Consider the following 26,335-nt stretch of genomic DNA (forward strand, 5'->3'; position numbering starts at 1 on the left):
GCATCCGGAGCCTGTGCTCTGCAACGGGAGAGGCCAAAACATGCAGAAAAAGTGTATCACATGGGACTTACCTCTAGTCGGAGTACATCAAAATGAATTGCTTTGTTAGGGACCGGGGTGCTTAGGCACTGAAACAGAAGTTAAAATTTAATTGGGAAACAGGTTGTGAAAAGTAGGCTGAGGCAGGAAGCCAGGATGGGAGCACCTGGGCTGTGAAAATGAAAAAGGATAGTGGGGGACACTCTGAGGTTAAATTGGCTTCTTCACAGCCAAGCACATGCTGTGGTCTTTACTTGGAACATTTTTCTTCCTCCTGCTACTCCCCTCCCTTCCCTCTTTTTTTGTATGGATGACTTTATTTTATCCTTAAGGTCTGAGGTCTAACTTCTCAGAAATGCTCTTACTGTCTCCACCAAATAACTCTCAGAACCTTGTTTCTGTGGTAGCACTTCCCACTACTTTCAATCATTTATTTGTTTGCTTATATTGTGGTTGTCTGTCTTCCTTCCCCATTGCTCACTTCCATTTCATTTCCAGTCTCTCAACTCCATGGAGAACTATTGTCTGTCCTACTAGAGTGTCTGGTACACAGTAGCTACTCTATGGAGGTCTGGTGCCTTTTGTTGCTTTCAGGTAGTAATACAGGTACGTCATCTCTGACACAGGAGACTCAAGCAGACTTTAGAACATTTTTATACAGGGAGGTATGTAGATCCTTTGATCTCTACTCTCACCACTCCCTCTCCCATTCAGGCTTTTCTACGAATTTAACATAGGACTTTTTTTGCAGGGGGTGTACATATTTACTATTCAAGAGCTTTCATAAGTCACTGGAATTGTGCTTCATAGTTAGAAACAGAATTCTCTCTTTCCCTAGTGATGACATAATGACTAGAAGGCAAGAAGCTTTCTATCTCTGTAGAGTTTTGTCAACGCATGGAGTGCTCCCATTCTACCATTGTAGCGAGCCTTGTTTAGCCTGGGGGAGTCTGCTGGCTGCTTTCAATGTTAGTTCATTGCCCCCTGGGGACTTAGTCCATTCATTCTATAATTAATTTCTAATTTATTATTGGGGGTGTGTTTACTATTCAGAAAGCATTCACTGAGTGCAGATGCATAGAGAACTTTGTATAGGGGGTTATTCTAGGGACATAAAAATTGAAGATGACATTATCCTTGTATTTGAGTTGATCAAAAACTGTCTAGAAAACCACATATTCTTATATGGAATGATGAAAAACAATTACAAATTATTTAAAACAGTGAAAAGTTAGAAACAATGTAAATGTTTAATAATGGGTGAATAGTTGAGTAAATTGTGATATATCTACGTGTTAAAATTTGACTTTAAATTATATTGATAGTATAGATATGATTATATTATAAAGTTAAGTATGGAAAAAAGTCAGGATTCAAAACATGAAAAATGTAAACTGCAGGCTTCTTTTTCTTGTTTTATTTTCCTTGTAGCAATGAATACCATCTAACATGCTATATGATTTGCTTACTGATTAACTGATTGAAGTATAGTTGATGTACAATATTGTTAGTTTCAGGTGTACAACAGTGATTTGATGATCAAATACATTACAAAATGATCATGAGTCTAGTAATCATCTGTCACTATGCAAAGTTATTACAGTATAATTGACTGTATTCCTTATGCTGTACATTACATCCCCATGACTTATTTTATAACTGGAAGTTTGTATTGCTTAATCCCCTTCTCCTGTTTTGCCAAACTCCCTACCCACCTCCTCTCTGGCAACCACCAGTTTGTTCTCTGTATCTGTAAGTCTGTTTCTGTTTTGCTTTGTGTTGGGCTGCACCCCACAGGCTTACAAGGCCTGTGCTTGCCCAGCTTCAAGACTGAAAAAAGAGCCCAGAGTCAGCGACAGAGACATCAATGATTTAATGGATGGGGGAGCTTACATGTCTGAAACAAGATCCTGGAGCAACACCCCACCATGTGCAGTGGATGGCGGAGCAGTACGTGGTGGCAGTCCTCACTCTTGGGGACAGAGGGAGGTTGCCAGTTATAGGGGGAATTGACATCAGGTTGACTCATTGGGTTACCAGGGAAGCCAGCAGAGGGACATGCCCCTCATGACCCCTTTGATAAGCATAGTGGAGATGTTCTGATCTAAAGCTAGAACAGTCATTGGCTGGGGCCTGAGACAAGTATGTAGGAAGGTCAGTCATGTGAGTAGGGTGTAGGTAAAGCAGGCACTGATCAAGCAGGGGATGTACAGAGAGCAAGAGAACAGCCATTTTGAGTGGTCTGACCATATGTTTTGTTTGTTTTTGTTTTTAGATTCCACATATAAATGAGATCATAAGGCATTTATCTTTCTCTGTCTGACATTTTCCTTAGCATAGCATACGACTCTCTAAGTCAATCCATGTTGTCACAAATGGTGAGATTTCATTCTTCTTTATGGCTGGGTAGTATTCCATTGTGTGTGTGTACGTGTGTATGTGTATAAATATATTAAAAATATATATATTTATACACACACATATATCACATTTTCTTTATCCATTTTTCTATTGATTGATATGTAGGTTGCATATCTTCACTATTATAAACAATACTGCAATGACCATAGGGGTGAATATATCTTTTCCAGTTAATGTTTTTGGGGTTTTTTAAGGTAAATCCCGAAAGTGGAATTAATGAATCGTATGGTAGTATTATTTTTAATTTTTTGAGGAATCTCCATACTGTTTTCCATAATGGCTGCCATAGCTTACATTCCCACCAACAATGTATGGGAGTTCCTTTCTCCACATTCTCGCCAACAATTGTTGTTTGTTGTCTTTTTGATTATAGCCATTCTGAAAGGTGTGAGGTGATATCTCATTGTGGTTTTGATTTGCATTTCCCTGATGATGGGTGATGTTGAGCATCTTTTTGTGTGTCTGTTGGCCATCTGTATGTTTTCTTTGGAAAAAATGTCTATTCAGGTCCTCTGTGCATTTTTATATTAGATCGTTTGTTTTTTTTGATATAGAGTTATATGATTTCTATATATAATTTGGGATTAACCCCTTATCAAATACTTCATTTGCAAATATTTTCCCCCGTTCAGTAGGTTGCCTTTTTGTTTGTTGATGGTTTTCTTCACTGTGCAAAAGCCTTTAAATTTGATATCTCATTTCTTTATTTTTGCTTTTGTTGCCCTTGCCTGAGGAGACATTTATAAAAAATATTACTAAGAACCATGTCAAAAAGTGTACTGCCTATGTTTTCTTCTAGGTGTTTTATGGTTTCAGGTCTTACATTTAAGTCCAATTCATTTTGAGTTTACTTTTCTGTGTCATGTAAGAATATGATCCAGTTTGATTCTTTTGCATGTAGCCGTCCAGTTTTCCCAACACCATTTATGAAAGGGGATGTCTTTTCCTCATTGTATATTCTTAGCTCTTTTGTCATAAATTAACTAACTGTAGTTTACTTCTTGGCTTTCTATTCTGTTCCATTTATCTATATATAGTCTGTTTTTATGTGAGTACCATGTTGCTTTGATTACTATAGCTTTGTAGCATAGTTTAAAATCAGGAAGTGTGAAACCTCCAGTTCTTTCTCAGGATTACTTTGGCTACTGGGGTCTTTTGTGGCTCCATACAAATTTTAGACTTATTTGTTACAGTTCTGTGAAAAATGCATTGGTATTTCAATAGGGATTGCACTTGTAGATTGCCTTGGGTATTGCAGACATTTTAACAATATTAATTCTTTTAATCTATTATTATAGTATATAATTCCATTTGTGTTGTCTTCAATTTATTTCATCAATGTCTTATCAGAGTATAGGTCTTTCATCTCCTTGGTTAAATTTATTCCTACATATTTTATTCTTTTTTATTTAATTGTAAATGAAATTGTTTCATTAGGTTTTCTTTCTTATAGTTCATTGTTAATGTATAGAAATGCAATATAATTCTGTATATTAATTTTGTATCCTGTGACTTTACTGACTTTGAATATTAAGGTCTAGTAATTTTTTAGTGGCATCACTAGGATTTTCTATAGTATGATGTCATTGACAAATAGTTTACTTCTTCCTTTCTATGTTGGGTTCTTTTTATTTCTTTTGTTGTATGATTGCTGTGGCTAGGACTTCCAATACTATGTTGAATAAAAGTGGTGAGAGTGGGCATACTTGTCTTGTTCCTGATCTTAGAGGAAATGCTTTCAGCTTTTCATTGTTGAGTATGATGTTGGCTGGGGGTTTGTCATATCTGGCCTTTATTATGTTGAGGTACATTCCTTCTTATACCCACTTGGTTGAGAAATTTTATCGTAAATGGGTATTGAATTTAGTCAAAAGCTTTTTCTGCATCTATTGAGAAGATAGTCGTATGATTTTAGTCTTTTATTTTGTTAATATGGTGTATCATGTTGATTGGTTTGCAGATATTGAACCATCCTTGCATCTCTGGGATAAATCCCACTTGATTATGGTATATGACCCTTTTAATATATTGTTAAATTCAGTTTGCTAATATTTTGTTGAGGAATTTTACATATATGTCCAAGATAGATATTAGTCCATATTTTAACTTTTTTAATAGTTTCTGTTTGGTTTTGGTTTCAAGGTAATGCTGGCTTTGTAGAAAGAATTTGTAAGCATTCTTCAACTTTTTGGATTAGTTTGAGAAGGATCGGTATTAACTCTCCTTTAATGTTTGGTAGAATTCCCCAGTGATGCTGTCTGGTACTAGAGTTTTGATTGTTTGGAGTTTTTTTTTTTAATGATTCAGTTTCATCACTAGTAATTGGTATGTTCAGATTTCTGTTTCTTCCTGATATAGTCTTGGAAGATTGTATGTTTCCAGAAATTTATCCATTTTTTCTAGGTGTCCATTTGTTGGTGTATGATTTTCACGGGAATCTCTTATTATATTTTGCATTTCTGTGGTGTTGGTTGAAACTTCTCCTCTTTCATTTCTGATTTTATTTATTTGAGCCATCTCTTTTTTTATTGATGAATCTGGCTGAAGGTTCATTGATTTTGTTTACTTTTTCAAAGAACCAGCTCTGAGTTTCACTGATCTTTTCTATATATTTTTTAGTCTCTATTTTATTTATTTTTGCTCTGGTTTTTACTATTTCCATTCTTCAATTAACTTTGGCCTTTGCTTTTTTTTTTCTAGTTCCTTTAGATGTATGGTTAGACTGTTTATTTTAGATTTTTCTTGTTTCCTGAGGTAGACCTGTATTGCTATAAACGTCCCTCTTAAAACTACCTTCTCTGCATTCCATAGATTTTGGAACATTGTGTTTTCAAATTCATTTTCCTCAAGGTATTTTTGACTTCCTCTTTGACTTCTTCCATGACTCATCACTTGTTTAGCAGCATGTTTTAGACTCCATGTGTTTGTATTTTTTCCAGTTTTCTTCTTGTAGTTGATTTCTAGTTTTATACTTTTGTAGTCTGAAAAGATGCTTGATATGATTCCAGTCTTCTTAAATTTATTGAGATTTGTTATGTGGCCTAAGCTGTGATCTATCCTGGAGAATGTTCCATGTGCAATTGAATATAATGTGTATTCTGCTATACAGTAGGTCCTTGTTGTTTATTTTACATATAGTAGAGTATGTGTCTTAATCCCAAACTCCTAATTTATCCCTCCCTTCCCCCCTTTCCCTATTGGTAACCATAAGTTTGTTTTCTATGTCTGTGAGTCTATTTATGTTTTGTAAATAAGTTAACTTGTATTATTTTTTAGATTGCACATATAAGTGCTATCATATGATATTTGTCTTTCTCTGTGTGACTTACTTCATTTTGTATGATAATTTCTAGGTCCATCCATGTTGCTGCAAATGACATTATTTCATTCTTTTTTATGGCTGAGTAATATTCCATTTTGTGTGTGTGTGTGTGTGTGTGTGTATACACACATACATACATACACATATATACATCACTTCTTTATTCATTCATCTGTTGATGGACAGTTAGGTTGCTTCTATGTTTTGGCTATTGTAAGTAGTGCTGCTATGAACATTGTGGTGCATGTATCTTTTTGAATTAGAGTTTTCACCTTTTCTGGATATACTACCAGGAGTAGTGTTGCTGGATCATATGGTAGTTCTCATTTTAGTTTTTAAGAAACCTCCATACTGTTCTCTATAATGGCTGTGCCAATTTACATTCCCACCAACAGTGTAGGAGGGTTCCCTTTTCTCCATGCCTAAAAGGATAAAGTTTGACCGTCGACTGTAGTTATTAACTTGGCAGTTGTTCTAACAAGTGCATTCACTACAAAGTTGGGAAACTTTAATCTGTTTTGGTTGGATGACAGGCAAACAACATTGTATTTCTTGCGTTTTCAGCAATAATCTTTTTAGATCTCTTCGGTATACCATAAATATTTTGTTAGGTTGTTTTAGTAATCCATGAGCTAAGAAGAACTTTAGGAGGCACATAGAAGTTGCCTTCTTTAGTTGTTACTGTCCATGAGAGGAATAAAACACAGAACACATGAGCTATGGGTAGTGGGATACAATTTGGTATTGAAGTGCAAGGAAAGGGATTTGATTTAGAGATAATCAGTATGAAATAAAATTCATGAACCTTTCTATTTCTAAGGATAACTTTAAAGAGTTGAATGTGAAAAACCATTCTGAAAAAATCAACATCCATATATTTTTTCCATTTAAAATTTAAATTAAAAATACCACCTTTCTTTTTAAGACATTCAGTCCCATGGAGAGAAAGAATTTCTTAATCTCTCAACCTTAGTGCTCCTTCATCTTTAGCATGCACCACCTGGGAATCTTGCTAATGCAGATTCTGATTCAAGGCCCGACCCTGCATTTCTGACAATGTAGGTCAGTGCTCCACTGTACTTGTTTTCCCTGGGTCCACCACCTCTCCCGCTCCCTCCCAAATGACCCAAGTCTGTAAGAATAGAAGCTATTTACGGAAAGCATGGTTTAAAATTTTCTCTGCATACCCAGGTTTGTCTTGTACACCTCTTGCCACTCAGTGATGTTCAATAAGCACCAACTGATTGTGGCACCAGGAATTGTCTAAAAATATTGGTTTTCCTTAGTGCAACTTGGAATTACTTGCAGAGAATTCAGCAATACTCTTAGAGGCATTTAAAAATAACACTCTAATCTCTAAAAGTGGTAGTGTGGGAAAAGCATGAAACTGGGAGACATACTACCTTTGAATATAAACCCTGGCTCAGTCATTTACTACTTGTGATACCTTAAGTATGTAATTTTAGCTCTCTGAGTCTCAGTTTCTTCATCAGTAAAATGGTGGAGTTAATGCCTACCTTGCAGGGTGGTTGTGAAAATTAAAGGAAAGAATATATGTAAAACATCTAGTCCAGGGTTTAGAATATAGCAGGCACAGAGTAAATGCTAGGTTCTTTTTTTTTACCTCTTCTTCTACTATTCTTTGATCTGAATCAGAGGAGTAAAATTTCTTCAGGTTTGAAAGTCACAGCCAAGAGAGAGTTAAGTAAAAAAGTCAGAAAAAGGTGCATATCCCTGTAATTAGTCTCTACTTAAGATCTAAACTTACCTTGTGTATTTTGAAAAGGAAAAATATATTATGTAAAATGACTTTCATCAAAAAATTAGCACAGTTGGTGTTTTGTATATAAAAGTTAAGCTTATTTAGAGGGAAACCACTTTATTATTTGGACTAAAAATGTTCAACCTTCTTTTGGTTACAATTGGAGCTAAAAGTTACTCAGATTTATGAAATATGGCAGAGTTAAATCTTGCTCACTTTTGAAAATCAAGCTGTATTAATTTGATTTGCTGCTTAACAGTATTACTTCAAACTTAGTGGCTTAAAAGAGCACTCATTATTTCACAGTTTCTATGGATCAGGAATCTGGTCACAGCTGATTTTCAACAAGGATACAATAAGGGGATCAGACCGGTCTGGGTTCTCATCTAAAGACTCCAGTGGGAAAGTATCTGCTTCTAAGCTCACATGTTTTTTGGCAGAATTCAGTTCCTTGGGGTTGTAGGGCAGAGGGCTCCAATTTCTTGATGGCTGTTGGATGGAGGCCACCCTTAGTCCCCGGAGGCTGTCTTAAGTTCTTTGCCACAGGGTCCTCCCCACATGGCCACTTGATTCTTCAGACCCTGCAAGGGAGAGAATCTTTTTGTGAGATGGGGGTCACTATCTTATGTAACATAATCATGCAAGTGACACTTCATCACTATTGGCTAAAAGGAAGAAATACGTCCTGCCCACATTCAAGGGGGGATTATATAAGGGCTTAGATACCAAGAGATGGGGATCATGGGGGCACTGTAGAGTCTGCTGCCACACAAACATGTGTCTGAAAATAAAATGAATATTAACATATCAGTAAAAGAAAGCTACTATGATCATATATACATGTAGCAAATCATTATGTTGTACACCTTAACCTTATACAATGTTATGTGTCAATTCTATCTCAATAAAACTGGAAAAAATAAATTACAAAACACAAAAGAAACAAAAAACCAAACCAAAACAAAAAGAGAGCTAATTTTTTTTCACTTCTTATCCCCTTTGATGTTAACCATATCATGTATGGAAAGTCTCTATATTCACAGAACAAACTGTAGAACACAGGAGGAAAAATTCCCTGGAACTCATTGGATATAAATCTGTGACTTGGAACTTAGTTTAATCAATCAAATTTTATGAATAACTTTATCAGAAATTTCTGCTTTGATGTTTTCATGATGTTCACAGAGTACTGAAAACAAAAATTTACCCATACAGACACCAATTTCTCTATTAAAAACTGATTTGGAATATTTTTAACAATGGTATAATTTTGGAATGTTTTTAAAGGTGGTACCTGTGCCACTTAATTTTGTGAGTTGCAGGCAAGAACGAAGAGGCTTTGTCACCATAGTTTGATAGAGAGATCTGGAAAAACCCTGGGCTGCCTTCCCTAACTCCAAACCAGAAACTTCTCTGCATCTGAGATTTTGATGGTATTTGCCCCAGTCAACCAATGAGTATGTACCTTAATTTTCAGCTTAACCAATTCCTCAAGTAGTAGGCTCTCTGAATCTCAAAACCAAAGTATGTAAATCAGAATTAATTTACTAGCTGATTCTTAATAAAATTGCTCCAGTTAATTTCTTCTGGATTTGAAATCAGAAATGTTATTAGATGAAAAACATCTATGCTTAGTATCTTATCTCCAGTAGCAATCATAGCATACAGTTCTAGTTTAAAAACCTTTATTAATATGTTTTAGAGACAGCTGGAAGCACTATTTGCTGAGTAGCAATGTTCATATATATATATGTGTGTGTGTGTGTATGTGTATATATATATATATATATATATGCATACACCTATATATTCTAAAACCATTCATCTACAATTTCTCTGCTTTTAGAAAGGAAAAATTTACATATATAAATAAAGACAAAGATAAATAATAATACATTCCTTCATTGTTTCTTTTTCTAACACTTCACTCTTGAAATTATTTATTCTTTATGATTTTGAATGTTTTTGTTTTTTTATTGAATGTTTTCAATATCTGCAAATCAATCAGTGTGGTACACCACATTAAAAATAGAAGAATGAAAACCATATGATTATCTCAATAGATGCAGAAAAATCCTTTTGATAAAATTCAACATCTATTGATGATAAAACTCTCCAGAAAGTGGGCATAGAGGGAACTTAGCTCAACATAATAAAGGCCATGTATAACAAACCCACAGCTAATATCAAACTCAATGGTGAAAAACTGAAAGCATTTCCTCTCAGATCAGGAACAAGACAAGGATGTCCACTCTCACCACTTGTATTCAATGTAGTTTTGGAAGTCCTAGCCATGACAATCAGAGAAGAAAAAAAATGAAAGGAATCCAAACTGGAAAAGAAGAAATAAAAGTGTCACTGTTTGCATATGACATGATACTATACATAGAAAATCCTAAATACACTACCAGAAAACTACTATAGCTCATCAATGAATTTGGTAAAGTTGCAGGATACAAAATTAATACAGAAATCTGTTGCATTTCTATACACTAAGAATGAAGAGTCAGAAAGAGAAATTAAGGAAACAATCCCATTTACCATGGCATCAAAAAAAAAAAACCTAGAAATAAACCTACCTAAGGAGGCAAAAAAGTTGTACTCTGATAACTGTAAGACACTGATGAAGGAAATTGAAGATGACACAAAGAAATGGAAAGAATATCGTGTTGTTGATTGGAAGAATCAATGTCAAACTGACTATACTACCCAAAGCAATCTACAGGTTCAGTGCAATTCCTATCAAATTACCAATGGAAGTTTTCACAGAACTAGAACAAAAAAATTTTAAATTTGTATGGAAACACAGACAACCCCGAATAGCCAAAACAATTATGAGAAAGAAAAATGGAGCTGGAGGAATCAGGCTACTTGACTTCAGACTACACTACAAAGCTGTAGTCATCAAAACAGTATGGTACTGTTGGACAAACATTATGGACAAAACCAGAAATATAGATCAGTGGAACAGGAGAGAGAGCCTAGAAATAAACCCACACACATATGGTCAGTTAATATACAAAAAAGGAGGCAAGAATGTACAATGGAGGAAAGATGGTCTCTTCAATAAGTGGTTCTGGGAAAACGGTACAGCTACGTGTAAAAGAATGAAATTAGAACATTCTCTAACACCATAAACAAAAATAAACTCAAAATGGATTAAAGACCTAAATGTAAGACCAGATACTATAAAACTATTAGAGGAAAACATAGAACACTCTTTGACATAAATCGCAGCAGTATTTTTTTAGATCCACCTCTTAGAGTAATGGAAATAAAAACAAAACAACAGCAACAACAAAAAACCAAATGGGACCTAATTAAACTTAAAAGCTTTTGCACAGCAAAGGAAACTATAAACAAAATGAAAAGACAAACTGCAAAATGGGAGAAAATATTTGCAAATGATGTGACTAACAAGGGATTAAACTCCAAAATATACAAATAGCTCATACAGCTCAATATCAAAGAAAAAAGTAACCCAATCAAAAAATGGGCAGAATATCTAAAAAGACATTTCTCCAAAAAAGATATACAGATGACCAAAAGGCACATGAAAATATGCTCAACGTCACTGCTCATTAGAGAAATGCAAATCAAAAATACAATCAGGTATCACCTCACATGGGTAGAATGGCCACCATCAGAAAATCTACAAATGATAAATGCTGGAGAGGGTGTGGAGAAAAGGAAACCCTCTTACAGTGTTGGTGGGAATGTAAGTCGGTGCAACCACTATGGAAAACAGTATGGAGATTCCTCCGAAAACTTAAAATAGAGCTACCATATGATTCTGCAATCCCACTCCTGGGCATATATCTGGAGGAAATCATAGTTCAAAATGATACACGCACCTCAATGTTCATAGCATCACTATTTACAACAGCCAAGATATGGAAGCAGTGTAAGTGTCCATTGACAGATCAATGGATAAAGATGTGGTATATATATGTTCAATGGAATATTGCTCAGCCATAAAACAGAATGAAATAATGCCATTTGCAACAACATGGATGGGCCTAGAGGTTATCATACTAAGTGAAGTAAGTCAGACAGAGAAAGACAAAAATCATATGATATTGCTTATATGTGGAATCTAAAAAAATGATACAAATGAACTTATTTACAACACAGAAAAAGACTCACAGATAAAATAACCAACAAGGGCCTACTGTATAGCACAGGGAAGTATACTCAATATCTTGTAATAACCTATAATGGAAGAGAATGTGAAAAGAGAATATATATATATGTATAACTGTATCACTTTGCTGTATACCTGAAAATAACACAACTTTATAAATCAAATATATTTCAATAAAAATTTAGAAAATAAAAATAAAATAAATTAAATGTTTCTTTTTCCTTCTTACAAAAGTAGAACAAAATAATCACCAGTAATACCAGAACCAAGAGAGTATCAATAATATGTTGGTCTGTTTCTTCCCAGCCATATTTTTATGTATGTGCATGCATATATGTATTCATATTTATATATATATTTATATAAGCATATAGAATATTATGTAGTATAACGTTATTAAATATTATATATATATATTATGTGTGTGTTTAAGTATGTATGTATTTTGAAAACTTCTGCTTTTGTCCCTTGGCAATATATCAACAAAGTATTATCAACTGATAATTTAGGAGATTTATAATCATGGGGCTTTTTAAACATTTTTATTGGGGTATAATTGCTTTACAATGTTGTGTTAATTTCTGCTGTATAACAAAGTGAATCAGTTATATGTATACATATATCCCCATATCCCCTCCCTCTTGCGTCTCCCTCCCACCCTCCCTATCCCAACCCTCTAGGTGGTCACAAAGCACCGAGCTGATCTCCCTGGGCTATGCATCTGCTTCCAACTAGCTATCTATTTTACATTTGGTAGTGTATATATGTCAGTGCTACTCTTTCACTTCATCCCAGCTTACCCTTCCCATTCCCCAGGTCCTCAAGTCTGTCCTCTACCTTTGCGTCCTTATTCCTGTCCTGACCCTAGGTTCATGAGAATCTTTTTTGTTGTTGTTGTTAGACTCCGTATATATGTGTTAGCATGCAGTATTTGTTTTTCTCTCTCTGAGTTACTTCACTGTGTATGACAGACTCTAGGTCCATCCACCTCACTACAAATAACTCAATTTCGGTTCTTTTTATGGCTGAGTAATATTCCATTGTATATATGTGCCACATCTTCTTTATCCATTCATCTGTTCATAGACACTTAGGTTGCTTCCATGTCCTGGCTATTGTAAATAGTGCTGCAATGAACATTGTGGTACATGACTCTTTTGGAATTATGGTTTTCTCAGGGTATATGCCCAGGAGTGGGGTTGCTGGGTCATATGGTAGTTCTACTTTTAGTTTTTTAAGGAACCTCCATTTGTTCTTCACAGTGGCTGTATCAATTTACATTCCCACCAACAGTGAAAGAGGGTTCCCTTTTCTCCACACCCTCTCCAGCATTTATTGTTTCTAGATTTTTTGATGATGGCCGTTCTGACTGGTGTGAAGTGATACCTCATTGTGGTTTTGATTTGTATTTCTCTAATGATTAGTGATGTTGAGCATCCTGTTATGTGTTTGTTGGCATTCTGTGTATCTTCTTTGGAGAAATGTCTATTTATGTCTTCTCCCCATTTTTGGATTGAGTTGTTTGTTTTTTTGATATTGAGCTGCATGAGCTGCTTGTATATTTTGGAGGTTACTCCTTTGTCAGTTGTTTCGTTTGCAAGTATTTTCTTCCATTCTGAGGGTAGTCTTTTTGTCTTGTTTATGGTTTCCTTTGCTGTGCAAAAGCTTTTAAGTTTCATTAGGTCCCATTTGTTTACTTTTGTTTTTATTTCCATTTCTGTAGGAGGTGGGTCAAAAAGGATCTTGCTGTGATTTGTCATAGAGTGTTATGCCTATGTTTTCCTCTAAGAAGTTTGTAGTGTCTGGCCTTACATTGAGGTCTTTAATCCATTTTGAGTTTATTTTTGTGTATGCTGTTTGGAAGTGTTCTAATTTCATTCGTTTACATGTAGCTGTCCAGTTTTCCCAGCACCACTTATTGAACAGTCTGTCTTTTCTCCCTTGTATATTCTTGCCTCCTGTCAAAAATAAGGTGGCCATATGTGCGTGGGTTTATCTCTGGTCCTTCTATCCTTTTCCATTGATCTATATTTCTGTTTGGAGTGGCTGTCTTTTCTCCATTGTATATTTTGCCTCCTTTGTCAAAGATAAGGTGACCATAGGTACATGGGTTTATCTCTAGGCTTTCCATCCTATTCCTTTGATCTGTATTTTTGTTTTTTTGCCAGTATCATACTGTCTTCATTACTGTAGCTTTGTAATATAGTTTGAAGTTGGGGAGCCTGATTCCTCCTGCTCTGTTTTTCTTTTTCAAGATTGCTTTGGCTATTCAGGGTCTTTTCTCTTTCCATATAAATTGTAAACTCTTTTGTTCTAGTTCTGTGAAAAATGCCATTTGTAGCTTGATAGGGATTACATTGAGTCCGTAGATTGCTTTGCGTAGTATAGCCATTTTCAGTGCTGATTCTTCCAATCCAAGAACATGGTATATCCATCTGTTTGTATCATCTTTAATTTCTTTCATCAGTGTCTTATAGTTTTCTGCATACAGGTCTTTTGTCTCCTTAGGAAGGTTTATTCCTAGGTATTTTATTCTTTTTGTTGCAGTGGTAAATGGGAGTGTTTCCTTAATTTCTCTTTCAGGTTATTTGTTGTTAGTGTATAGGAATGCAAGAGACTTCTGTGCATTAATTTTGGATCCTGCTACTTAACAAATTCATTGATTAGCTCTAGTAGTTTTCTGGTAGCATCTTTAGGATTCTCAATGTATAGTATCATGTCATCTGCAAACAGTGACAGTTTTACTTCTCTTCTGATTTGGATTCCTTTTATTTCTTTTTCTTCTTTGGTTGCTGTAGCTAAAACTTCCAAAACAATGTTGAATAAAGTGGTCAGAGTGGGCAACCTTGTCTTGTTCCTGATTTTTGTGGAAATTGTTTCAGTTTTTCACCATTGGGAAGGATGTTGGCTTTGGGTTTGTCATATATGGCCCTTTATTATGTTGAGGTAGGTTTATGCCCACTTTCTGGAGAGCTTTTGTCTTAAATGGTGTTGAATTTTGTTGAAAGCTTTTTCTTCATCTATTGAGATTATTATATGGTTTTTACTCTTCAGCTTGTTAACATGGTTTATCACATTGATTGATTTGTGTATACTGAAGAATCCTTGCCTTTCTGGGATAAACCCCACTTGATCATGGTGTATGATCCTTTTAATGTGCTGTTGGATTCTGTTTGCTAGTATTTTGTAGAGGATTTTTGCATCTATTTTCATCAGTGATATTTGTCTGTAGTTTTCTTTTTTTGTGACCTCTTTGTCTGGTTTTACTATCAGGTGATTTTGAGCCTCCTAGAATGAGTTTGGGAGTGTTCCTCCCTCTGCTATATTTTGGAAGAGTTTGCAAAGAATAAGTGTTAGCTCTTCTCTAAACATTTGATAGAATTCACCCGTGAAGCCATCTGGTCCTGGGCTTTTGTTTATTGGAAGATTCTAAATCACAGTTTCAATTTCAGTGCTTGTGACTGGTCTGTTCATATTTTCTGTTTCTTCCTGGTTCAGTCTTGGAATTTGTACTTTTCTAAGAATTTGCTGATTTCTGCCAGGTTGTCCCTTTTATTGGCATATAGTTGATTATAGTAGTCTTTCACGATCCCTTGTGTTTCTGCAGTGTCCGTTGTAACTTCTCCTTTTTCATTTCTAATTCTGTTGATTTGAGTCTTCTCACCTTTTTTCTTGATGAGTCTGGGTAATGGTGTGTCAATTTTGTTTATCTTTTCAAAGAACCAGCTTTTAGTTTTATTCATCTTTGCTATTGTTTCCTTCATTGATGTTTCATTTATTTCTGATCTGCTCTTTATGATTTCTTTCCTTCTGCTAACTTTGAGTTTTATTTGTTCTTTCTCTGGATCCTTTAGGTGTAAGCTTAGATTGTTTATTGGAGATTTTTTTATTTCTTGAGGTAGGATTGTATTGCTGTAAGCTTCCCTCTTAGAACTGCTTTTGCTGAATCCCATAGATTTTGGGTTGTCGTGTTTTCATTGTCATTTGTTTCTAGGTATTTTTTGATTTCCTCAGTGATCTTTTCGTTATTTAGTAGCATATTGTTTAGCCTCCCTGTGTTTGTATTTTTTATCATTTTTTCCCTGTAATTGATATCTAGACTCATAGCTTTGTGGTCGGAAAAGATACTTGATATGATTTCAATTTTCCTAAATTTACTGAGGCTTGATTTGTGACCCAAGATATGATGTATCCTAGAGAATGTTCCATGAGCACTTGAGAAGAAAGTGTAGTTTGTTGTTTTTGGATGGAATGTCTTATAAATATCAGTTAAGTCTATCTGGTCTAATTAGTCTTTTTTTTGTTTTTTTTGTTTTTTGGCTGTGTTGGGTCTTCATTACTGCACACAGGCTTTCTCTAGTTGCAGCAAGTGGGGGTTATTCTTCGTTGCAGTGTGCAGTCTTCTCATTGTGGTGGCTTCTCTTGTTGCAGAGCACGGGCTCTAGGCATGTGGGTTTCAGTAGTTGAGGCATGCAGGCTCAGTAGTTGTAGCTTGTGGGCTCTAGAGCGCAGGTTCAGTAGTTGTGGCACACAGGCTTAGTTGCTCCACAGCATGTGGGATCTTCCTGGACCAGGGCTCGAACCCATGTTCTCTGCATTGGCAGGTGGGTTCTTAACCACTGAACCACCAGGGAAGCCCCCTAATGTGCCTTTTAAAGCTTGTGTTTCCTTATTTATTTTCATTTTGTATGATCTGTCCATTGGTGAAAGTGGGGCGTTAAAGTCCCCTACTATTATTGTGTTACTGTCAATTGACCCTTTTTATGGCTGTTTGCCTTTGCCTTATGTATTGAGATGCTACTATGTTGGATGCATAAATATTTACAATGGTTATATCTTCTCTTATTGATCCCTTGATCATTGTGTAGTGTCTTTCCTTGGCTCTTGTACTAGTCTTTATTTTAAAGTCTATTTTGTCTGATATGAGTATTGTTACTCCAGCTTTCTTTTGATTTCCATTTGTATGGAATATATTTTTCCATCCCCTCACTTTCAATCTGTATGTGTCCCTAGGTCTGAAGTGGGTCTCTTGTAGACAGCATATATATGGGTCTTGTTTTTGTATCCATTCAGCGAGTCTATGTCTTTTGGTTGGAGCATTTAATCCATTTACATTTAAGGTAATTATTGATATGTATGTTATAATTATGCTTTGAATTGATTTTCTCTGATAAATTCCTACTCAACTTTTCTGTAACATGCACTTGCTAACATACTACACATTTTTATTTTAAATGGTCATAAAAACATCTCATTAGTTGCCCAGTAATTTATAGAGTGTTTGTCTTCTTACTGCTACCCTCACAAAGAAGGGAAGAATGTTTGATTAGAGATCAGAAAGCACATGTCATCACTATTTTCCGAATCAAGAAATCAGCTTTACAGTTTCTAAGTTTCACAACCTTTTTTTATTTCTCAACAAATTCCAACCAAAAAACACTGTGTTTTGGGAAGGGTGCCTACAGTTGTGCTGTCATTAATAACATTGCCATGTCCACTTGTTCTGAGTAGTTGTTCCTATAAACCATCTCTTGTAGAGTCTAAGAGTAAAGATTCTGTGTCTTTGCTTGTTTTAAAAATACCACCACAATTTTACTGATAGTGGTGTAGTGATGTAAAGGTATCTTACTGCTATATATGTACCACTAACTGGCTTGTTTAAAACACTGATATTTCAGTTGCTATTTCTGCATTTAAAAATTCCTCCAAAACTGAGCAGCTTAAAACAACCGTTTTTATTTTGCTCTTGGATTCTGTACTCTGGAATTCCGACAGGGCTTAGTGGAGTTGGATTGTCTCTGGTCCCCTATGCTTTGGGCCTCAGATGGAAAGTCTAAAAGGCTAAAAGTGGCTGGACAGATGGTGGTTGGGCTTCTCTGAAGGCTTGTTCCCTCATCTGCCTGGAGCCTAGGCTGAGTGACTCAAGGCGAGGACCCCAGCAGGTGTTCCTACACAAGGCATTTCTATGTGGCCTGACTTCCTCACAGCATGGCACAAGGAGGATAGTTGGACTCATATATGGTGGTGGCTCAGGGATCAAAATTCGAGCGTTCTGGCCTGGATTTTCACAGCCCAGCTCAGAAATCACACAGTTGTGAGGAGGCCATCCTCCTCAGATGGTGAAGGCAGGTGTAACCATCTGGTGTGAATCACATTGCTCTAAAAGGGGAGCACGGGGTGTGGTTATTGCTGTAGGTAATGATAGACTGCCTCTAATCCAGAAAACTTGTGTTTGCTTTCAAACAAAGAAGTAAATATAGACATTGAAATCTTATTAATGATTCACCATACTTTATTGGTCAGGGCAATCAGAAGCCCACGCAGATTTGGGGAGAGTAAACATATATCCTCTCCTTTTGAGGGGAACAGTACCAAAAAATTGGGGCTACATTTTAATATTTCATACATAAAATTGTATTTTTATACATAAAATACAGTTTTCATACATAAAATTGAATTTTTATTTTTTCTTTTCTAGTTATGAAAAGAGATACTCTGCTTAATCAAATATGCTGTTTAACAGACAGTTCTCATATATAATATCAATGACATGATATTATTGGATAAGTTGTATATTAACCTCTTTGACTTGTAGATGTGCAAAGCATTTAAATAAAACATTAAGCTATATCAAATAGCATATGTAATTTTGCTCTGAAGATGCATGAGACAGTTTAGGATACTTTAGGATTAAAATTATGAACACTAATTTTGTTGAAGGTGTGCTTGAGAACCATTAATACAACACTGGACAATTAAACACGCTGTTTTTTCATTAGTGTGGTCAGGATGATGTCAATCACAGGTGATGACTTATTTACATGCCTGCATTGTAGCCTGCCCCTAGACTTTTATTATATCCTGGTAGATGATAATTTCACATTTGGAGTGGCTTGTTTCATGAATGAGAATCAAGAGTCTAAAATGTCCTTTGAAATATTTTCCATTATATGCATCTCCCTGAGAGGTTTTTAAGTGAAAAAAGGAAGACTGAGAACTGTGTATATAGTGTCATCTGTGTAGAAAGGAAACAAAAAAGACAAGCACACTGCTTACATATGTGTAGAATATCTCAGAAAGAAGAGTGGGGCTTAGCCTCACATGTGGGAGGGAGGTTTTCCCTGCATACTCTTTTGTACGCTTTACTTTTGTGTTATATTAATATAGTTCATATACAAAAATTAAACAGAGATAAAAGAATTGTATTTGTGTGTTGCCTTTGCTTTTTTTTTAACATCTTTATTGGAGTATAATTGCTTTACAATGGTGTGTTAGTTTCTGCTTTATAACAAAGTGAATCAGTTATACATATACATATGTTCCCATATCTCTTCCCTCTTGTGTCTCCCTCCCGCCCACCCTCCCTACCCCACCCCTCTAGGTGGTCACAACCACCGAGCTGATCTCCCTGTGCTATGTGGCTGCTTCCCACTAGCTATCTATTTTATGTTTGAAAGTGTATATATGTCCATGCCACTCTCTCACTATGTCTGTGCTTACCCTTCCTCCTCCCCATATCCTCAAGTCCATTCTCTAGTAGGTCTGTGTCTTTATTCCCGTCTTGCCCCTAGGTTCTTCATGACCTTTAGTTTTTTATCTTAGATTCCATATATATGTGCTAGCATAGAGTATTTTTCTCTTTCTGACCTACTTCATTCTGTATGACAGACTCTAGGTCCATCCACCTCACTACAACTAACAATTCCGTTTCTTTTTTATGGCTGAGTAATATTCGATTGTATATATTTGCCACATCTTCTTTATCCATTCATCTGTTGATGAACACTTAGGTTGCTTCCATGTTCTGGCTATTGTAAATAGAGCTGCAATGAACATTTTGGTACATGACTCTTTTTGAATTATGGTTTTCTCAGGATATATGCCCAGTAGTGAGATTGCTGGGTCATATGGTAGTTCTATTTTTAGTTTTTTAAGGAACCTCCGTATTGTTCTCCATAGTGGCTGTATCAATTTACATTCCCACCAACAGTGCAAGAGGGTTCCCTTTTCTCCACACCCTCTCCAGCACTTATTGTTTGTAGATTTTTTGATGATGGCCATTCTGACAGGTGTGAAATGATATCTCATTGTAGTTTTGATTTGCATTTCTCTAATGATTAATGATGTTGAGCATTCTTTCATGTGTTTGTTGGCAATCTGTATATCTTCTCTGGAGAAATGTCTGTTTAGGTCTTCTGCCCATTTTTGGATTGGGTTGTTTGTTTTTTTGATATTGAACTGCATGAGCTGCTTGTAAATTTTGAAGATTAATCCTTTGTCAGTTGCTTCATTTGCAAATATTTTCTCCCATTCTGAGGGTTGTCTTTTCATCTTGTTGATAGTCTCCTTTGCTGTGCAAAAGCTTTTAAGTTTCATTAGGTCCCATTTGTTTATTTTTGTTTTTATTTCCATTTCTGTAGGAGGTGGGTCAAAAAGGATCTTTCTGTGATGTATGTCATAGAGCGTTCTGCCTATGTTTTCCTCTAAGAATTTGATAGTGTCTGGCCTTACATTTAGATCTTTAATCCATTTTGAGTTTATTTTTGTGTATGATGTTAGGGAGTGTTCTAATCTCATACTTTTACATGAACCTGTCCAGTTTTCCCAGCACCACTTATAGAAGAGGCTGTCTTTTCTCCACTGTATATTCTTGCCTCCTTTATCAAAGATAAGGTGACCGTATGTGCATGGGTTTATCTCTGGGCTTTCTATCCTGTTCCATTTATGTATATTTCTGGTTTTGTGCCATTACCATACTGTCTTGATTACTGTAGCTTTGTTGTATAGTCTGAAGACAGAGAGCCTGATTCCTCCAGCTCCATTTTTCGTTCTCAAGATTGCTTTGGCTATTCGGGGTCTTTTGTTTTTCCACACAAATTGTGAAATTTTTTGTTCTAGTTCTGTGAAAAATGCCCGTGGTAGTTTGATAGGGATTGCATTAAATCTGTAGATTGCTTTGGGTAGTAGAGTTATTTTCACAGTGTTGATTCTTCCAATCCAAGAACATGGTATATCTCTCCATCTATTTGTATCATTTTTAATTTCTTTCATCAGTGTCTTACAATTTTCTGCATACAGGTCTTTTGTCTCCTTAGGTAGGTTTATTCCTAGATATTTTATTCTTTTTGTTGCAATGGTAAATGGGAGTGTTTTCTTGAGTCCACTCTCAGATTTTTCATCATTAGTGTACAGGAATGCCAGAGATTTCTGTGCATTAATTTTGTGTCCTGCTACTTTATCAAATTCATTGATTAGCTCTAGTAGTTTTCTGGTAGCAGCTTTAGGATTCTCTATGTATAGTATCATGTCATCTGCAAACAGTGACAGCTGTACTTTTTCTTTTCCAACTTGGATTCCTTTTATATTTTTTTCTTCTCTGATTGCTGTGGCTAACACTTCCAAAACTATGTTGAATAATAGTGGTGAGAGTGGGCAACCTTGTCTTTTTCCTGATCTTGGTGGAAATGGTTTCAGTTTTTCACCATTGAGGATGATGTCGGCTGTGGGTTTGTCATATATGGCCTTTATTATGTTGAGGAAAGTTCCCTCTATGCCTACTTTCTGCAGGGTTTTTATCATAAGTGGGTGTTGAATTTTGTCGAAAGTTTTCTCTGCATCTATTGAGATGATCATATGGTTTTTCTCCTTCAGTTTGTTAATATGGTGTATCACATTGATTTATTTGAGTCTATTGAAGAATCCTTGCATTCCTGGAGTAAACCCCACTTGATCATGGTGTATGATCCTTTTAATGTGCTGTTGGATTCTGTTTGCTAGTATTTTGTTGAGGATTTTTGCATCTATTGTCATCAGTGATATTGGCCTGTAGTTTTCTTTCTTTGTGACATCCTTTTCTGGTTCTGGTATCAGGGTGATGGTGGCCTCGTAGAATGAGTATGGGGGTGCTCCTCCCTCTGCTATATTTTGGAAGAGTTTGAGAAGGGTAGGTGTTAGCTCTTCTCTAAATGTTTGATAGAATTCACCTGTGAAGCCATCTGGTCCTGGGCTTTTGTTTGTTGGAAGATTTTTAATCACAGTTTCAATTTCAGTGCTTGTGATTGGTCTGTTCATATTTTTTTTTCTTCCTGGTTCAGTCTTTGAAGGTTGTGCATTTCTAAGAATTTGTCCATTTCTTCCAGGTTGTCTTTTTTATTGGCATAGAGTTGCTTGTGGTAATCTCTCATAATACTTTGTATTTCTGCAGTGTCAGTTGTTACTTCTCCTTTTTCATTTCTAATTCTATTGATTTGAGTCTTCTCCCTTTTTTTCTTGATGAGTCTGGCTAATGGTTTATCAATTTTGTTTATCTTCTCAAAGGACCAGCTTTTAGTTTTATTGATCTTTGCTATGCTATCCTTTCCTTCATTTCTTTTTCATTTATTTTTGATCTGCTCTTTATGATTTCTTTCCTTCTGATAACTTTGGGGTTTTTTTTTGTTTTTTCTCTAATTGATTTAGATGCACAGTTAGGTTGTTTATTTGAGATATTTTCTGTTTCTTAAGGTAGGATTGTATTGCTACAAACTTCCCTCTTAGAACTGCTTTTGTTGCATCCCATAGATTTTGGGTTGTCATGTCTCCATTGTCATTTGTTTCTAGGTATTTTTTGATTTCCTCTTTGATTTCTTCAGTGATCCCTTGGTTATTAAGTAGTGTATTGTTTAGCCTGCAAGTGTTTGTATTTTTCCAGATCTTTTCCTGTAATTGATATCTAGTCTCATAGCATTGTGATTGGAAATGATCCTTGATACGATTTCAATTTTCTTAAATTTACCAAGATTTGTGACCCAAGACATGATCTATCTTGGAGGATGTTCCATGAGCACTTGAGAAGAATGTTTATTCTGTTGTTTTTGGTTAGAATATCCTATAAATATCAATTAAGTCCATGTTGTTTAATGTATCATTTAAAGCTTGTGTTTCCTTATTTATTTTCATTTATTTTCATTTTGGATGATCTGTCCATTGGTGAAAGTGGAGTGTTAAAGTCCCCTACTATGATTGTGTTACTGTCAATTTCCCCTTTATGGCTGTTAGTATTTGCCTTATGTATTGAGGTGCTCCTATATTCTGTGCATAAATATTTACAATTCTTATGTCTTCTTCTTGGATTGATCACTTGATCATTATGTAGAGTCCTTCTTTGTTTTTTTTTTTGTTTGTTTTTTGTTTTTTTTTTGCAGTACGTGGACCTCTCACTGCTGTGGCCTCTCCCATTGCAGAGCACAGGCTCCTGCCGCGCAGGCTCAGCGGCCATGTCTAATGGGCCCAGCTGCTCCGCGGCATGTGGGATCCTCCCGGACTGGGGCATGAACCCGTGTCCCCCTGCATCGGCAGGTGGACTCTCAACCACTGCATCACCAGGGAAGCCCTGTAGTGTCCTTCTTTGTCTCTTGTAATAGTCTTTATTTTAAAGTCTATTTTGTGTGATATGAGAATTGCTACTCCAGCTTTCTTTTGATTTCCATTTGAATGGAGTATCTTTTTCCATCCCCTCACTTTCAGTCTAGGTCTAAAGTGGGTCTCTTGTAGGCAGCTTATATGTGGGTCTTGTTTTTGTATCCATTCAGCGAGTCTGTGTCTTTTGATGGGAGCATTTAATCGATTTACATTTAAGGTAATTATAGATTTCTATGTTCCTATTCCCATTTTCCTAATTGTTTTGGGTTTGTTATTGTAGGTCTTTACCTTCTCTTGTGTTTCCTGCCTACAGAAGTTCCTTTAGCATTTGTTGTAAAGCTGGTTTGGTGGTGCTGAACTCTCTCAGCTTTTGCTTGTCTGTAAAGGTTTTAATTTCTCCATCAAATCTGAATGAGATCCTTGCTGGGTAGAGTAATCTTGGTTGTAGGTTTTTCTCCTTAATTACTTTAAATATGTCCTGCCAGTCCCTTCTGGTTTGCTGAGTTTATGCTGAAAGATCAGCTGTTAACCTTATGGGGATTCCCTTGTTTGTTGTTTTTCCCTTGCTGCTTTTAATATGTTTTCTTTGTATTTAATTTTTGATAGTTTGATTAATATATGTCTTGGCGTGTTTCTCCTTGGATTTATCCTGTATGGAACTCTCTGTGCTTCCTGGAATTGATTAACTATTATTTCCTTTCCCATATTAGGGAAGTTTTCAACTATAATCTCTTCAAATATTTTCTCAGTCCCTTTCTTTTTCTCTTTTTCTTCTGGGATCCCTATAATTCGAATGTTGGTGCATTTAATGTTGTCCCAGAGGTCTCTGAGACTGTCCTCAGTTCTTTTCATTCTTTTTTCTTTATTCTGCTCTGCAGTAGTTATTTCCACTATTTTATCTTCCAGGTCACTTTTCCGTTTTTCTGCCTCAGTTATTCTGCTATTGATCCCTTCTAGAGAAAGTTTAATTTCATTTATTGTGTTGTTCATCATTGTTTGTTTGCTCTTTAGTTCCTCTAGGTCCTTGTTAAACATTTCTTGTATTTTGTCTATTCTATTTCCATGATCTTGGATCATCTTTACTATCATTATTCTGAATTCTTTTTCAGGTAGACTGCCTATTTCCTCTTCCTTTGTTACGTCTGGTGGGTGTTTACCTTGCTCCTTCATCTGCTGTGTGCTTCTTTGTCTTCTCAGTTTGCTTAACTTACTGTGTTTGGGGTCTCCTTTTCGCAGGCTGCAGGTTCATAGTTCCTGTTGTTTTTGGTGTCTGTCCCCAGTGGCTAATGTTGGTTTAGTCGGTTGTGTAGGCTTCCTGGTGGAAGGGACTAGTGCTTGTGTTCTGGTGGGTGAGGTTGGATCTTGTCTTTCTGGTGGGCAGGTCCACGTCTTGTGGTGTGTTTTGGGGTGTCTGTGGCCTTATTATGATTTTAGGCAGCGTGTCTGCTAATGGATGGGGCTGTGTTCCTGTCTTGCTAGTTGTTTGGCATAGGGTGTCCAGCAGTGTAGCTTGCTGGTCATTGAGTGAAGCTAGGTCTTTGTGTCGAGATGGAGGTTGCTGGGAGATTTTTGCTGTTTGATATCACGTGGAGCTGGGAGGTCTCTTGTGGAGTAGTGTTCTGAAGTTGGCTCTCTCACCTCAGAGGCACAGCACTGACTCCTCACTGGAGCACCAAGAGCCTTTCATCCACACAGCTTAGAAAAAAAGGGAGAAAAAATAGAAAGAAGGAAAGAAACAGGATAAAATAAAATAAAATAAAGTAAAGAAAAAAATAGTTATTAAAATAAAAAGTAAAAACTAATTACTAAGAAAAAAGTTTTAAAAAGTAAAAAAAAAAAAAAAAAAAACAGAAAAACACCCAAAAAAACGGACAGACAGACCCCTAGGACAAATGGTGAAAGCATAGCTATACGGTCAAAATCACACAGAGAAGCATACACATACACACTCAGAAAAAGTGAAAAAGGGAAGAAAATAATATATCTTTGCTCCCAAAGTCCACCTCCTCATTTTGGGATGATTTGTTGCCTATTCAGGAATTCCTGAGATGCAGCGTACATCAAGTTGACTGTGGAGCTTTAATCCGCTGCTTCTGTGGCTGCTGGTGGAGATTTCCCTTTCTCTTCTTTGTTCGCACAGCTCCTGGTGTTCAGCTTTGGATTTGGCCCCGCCTCTGCGTGTAGGTTGCCTGAGGGCGTCTGTTCTTTGCTCAGACAGGACGGGGTTAAAGGAGCAGCTGATTTGGGGGCTCTGGCTCACTCAGGCCGGGGCGAGGGAGGGGTACGGAATGCGTGGTGAGCCTGCGGCTGCAGAGGCCCGTGTGAAGTTGCAGCAGCCTGAGGCGTGCCGTGCGTTCTCCTGGGGAAGTTGTCCCTATATCACAGGACCCTGGCAGTGGCGGGCTGCACAGGCTCCTGGGAGGGGCGGTGTGGATAGTGACCTATGCTTGCACACAGGTTTCTTGGTGGCGGCAGCATCAGCCTTAGCATCCCATTCCCGTCTCTGGGGTCCGCGCTGATAGCCGCCGCTCGCGCCCGTCTCTGGAGCTCCTTTAAATGGCGCTCTTAATCCCCTCTCCTCACCCACCAGGAAACAAACAGGGAAGAAAAATTCTCTTGCCTCTTTGGCAGCTCCAGACTTTTCCCCAGACTCCCTCCAGGCTAGCTGTGGCGCACTAGCCCCCTACAGGGTGTGTTCACGCAGCCAACCTCAGTCCTCTCCCTGGGATCTGACCTCAGAAGCCTGAGCTTCAACTCCCAGACCCCCCCACCCCCGCCTGGCAGGTGAGCAGACAGGCCTCTTGAGCTGGTGAGTGCTGGTCGGCACAGATCCTCTGCGCGGGAATCTCTCCGCTTTGCCCTCCACACCCCTGTTGCTGCGCTGTCCTACGTGGCTCCGAAGCTTTCCCCTTCTGCCACCCCCAGTCTCCGTCCACGAAGGGGCTTCCTAGTGTGTGGAAACCTTTCCTCCTTCACAGCTCCCTCCCACTGGTGCAGGTCCTGTCCCTATTCTTTGTCTCTGTTTTTTTTTTTTTTTCTTTTGCCCTACCCAGGTACGTGGGGAGTTTCTTGCCTTTTGAGAGGTCTGAGATCTTCTGCCAGCATTCAGTAGGTGTTCTATCAGAGCAGTTCCACCTGTAGATGTAGTTCTGATGTATCTTTGGGGAGGAAGGTGATCTCCACATCTTACTCTTCTGCTGTCTTGAAGCTTGGATTCTGCCTTTGCTTTCTCATCTCCCACTTATTC

This window comes from Mesoplodon mirus, assembly GCF_964341445.2.
Source record: "Mesoplodon mirus genome assembly, chromosome: 6".
Classification (NCBI taxonomy): Eukaryota; Metazoa; Chordata; class Mammalia; order Artiodactyla; family Ziphiidae; genus Mesoplodon; species Mesoplodon mirus.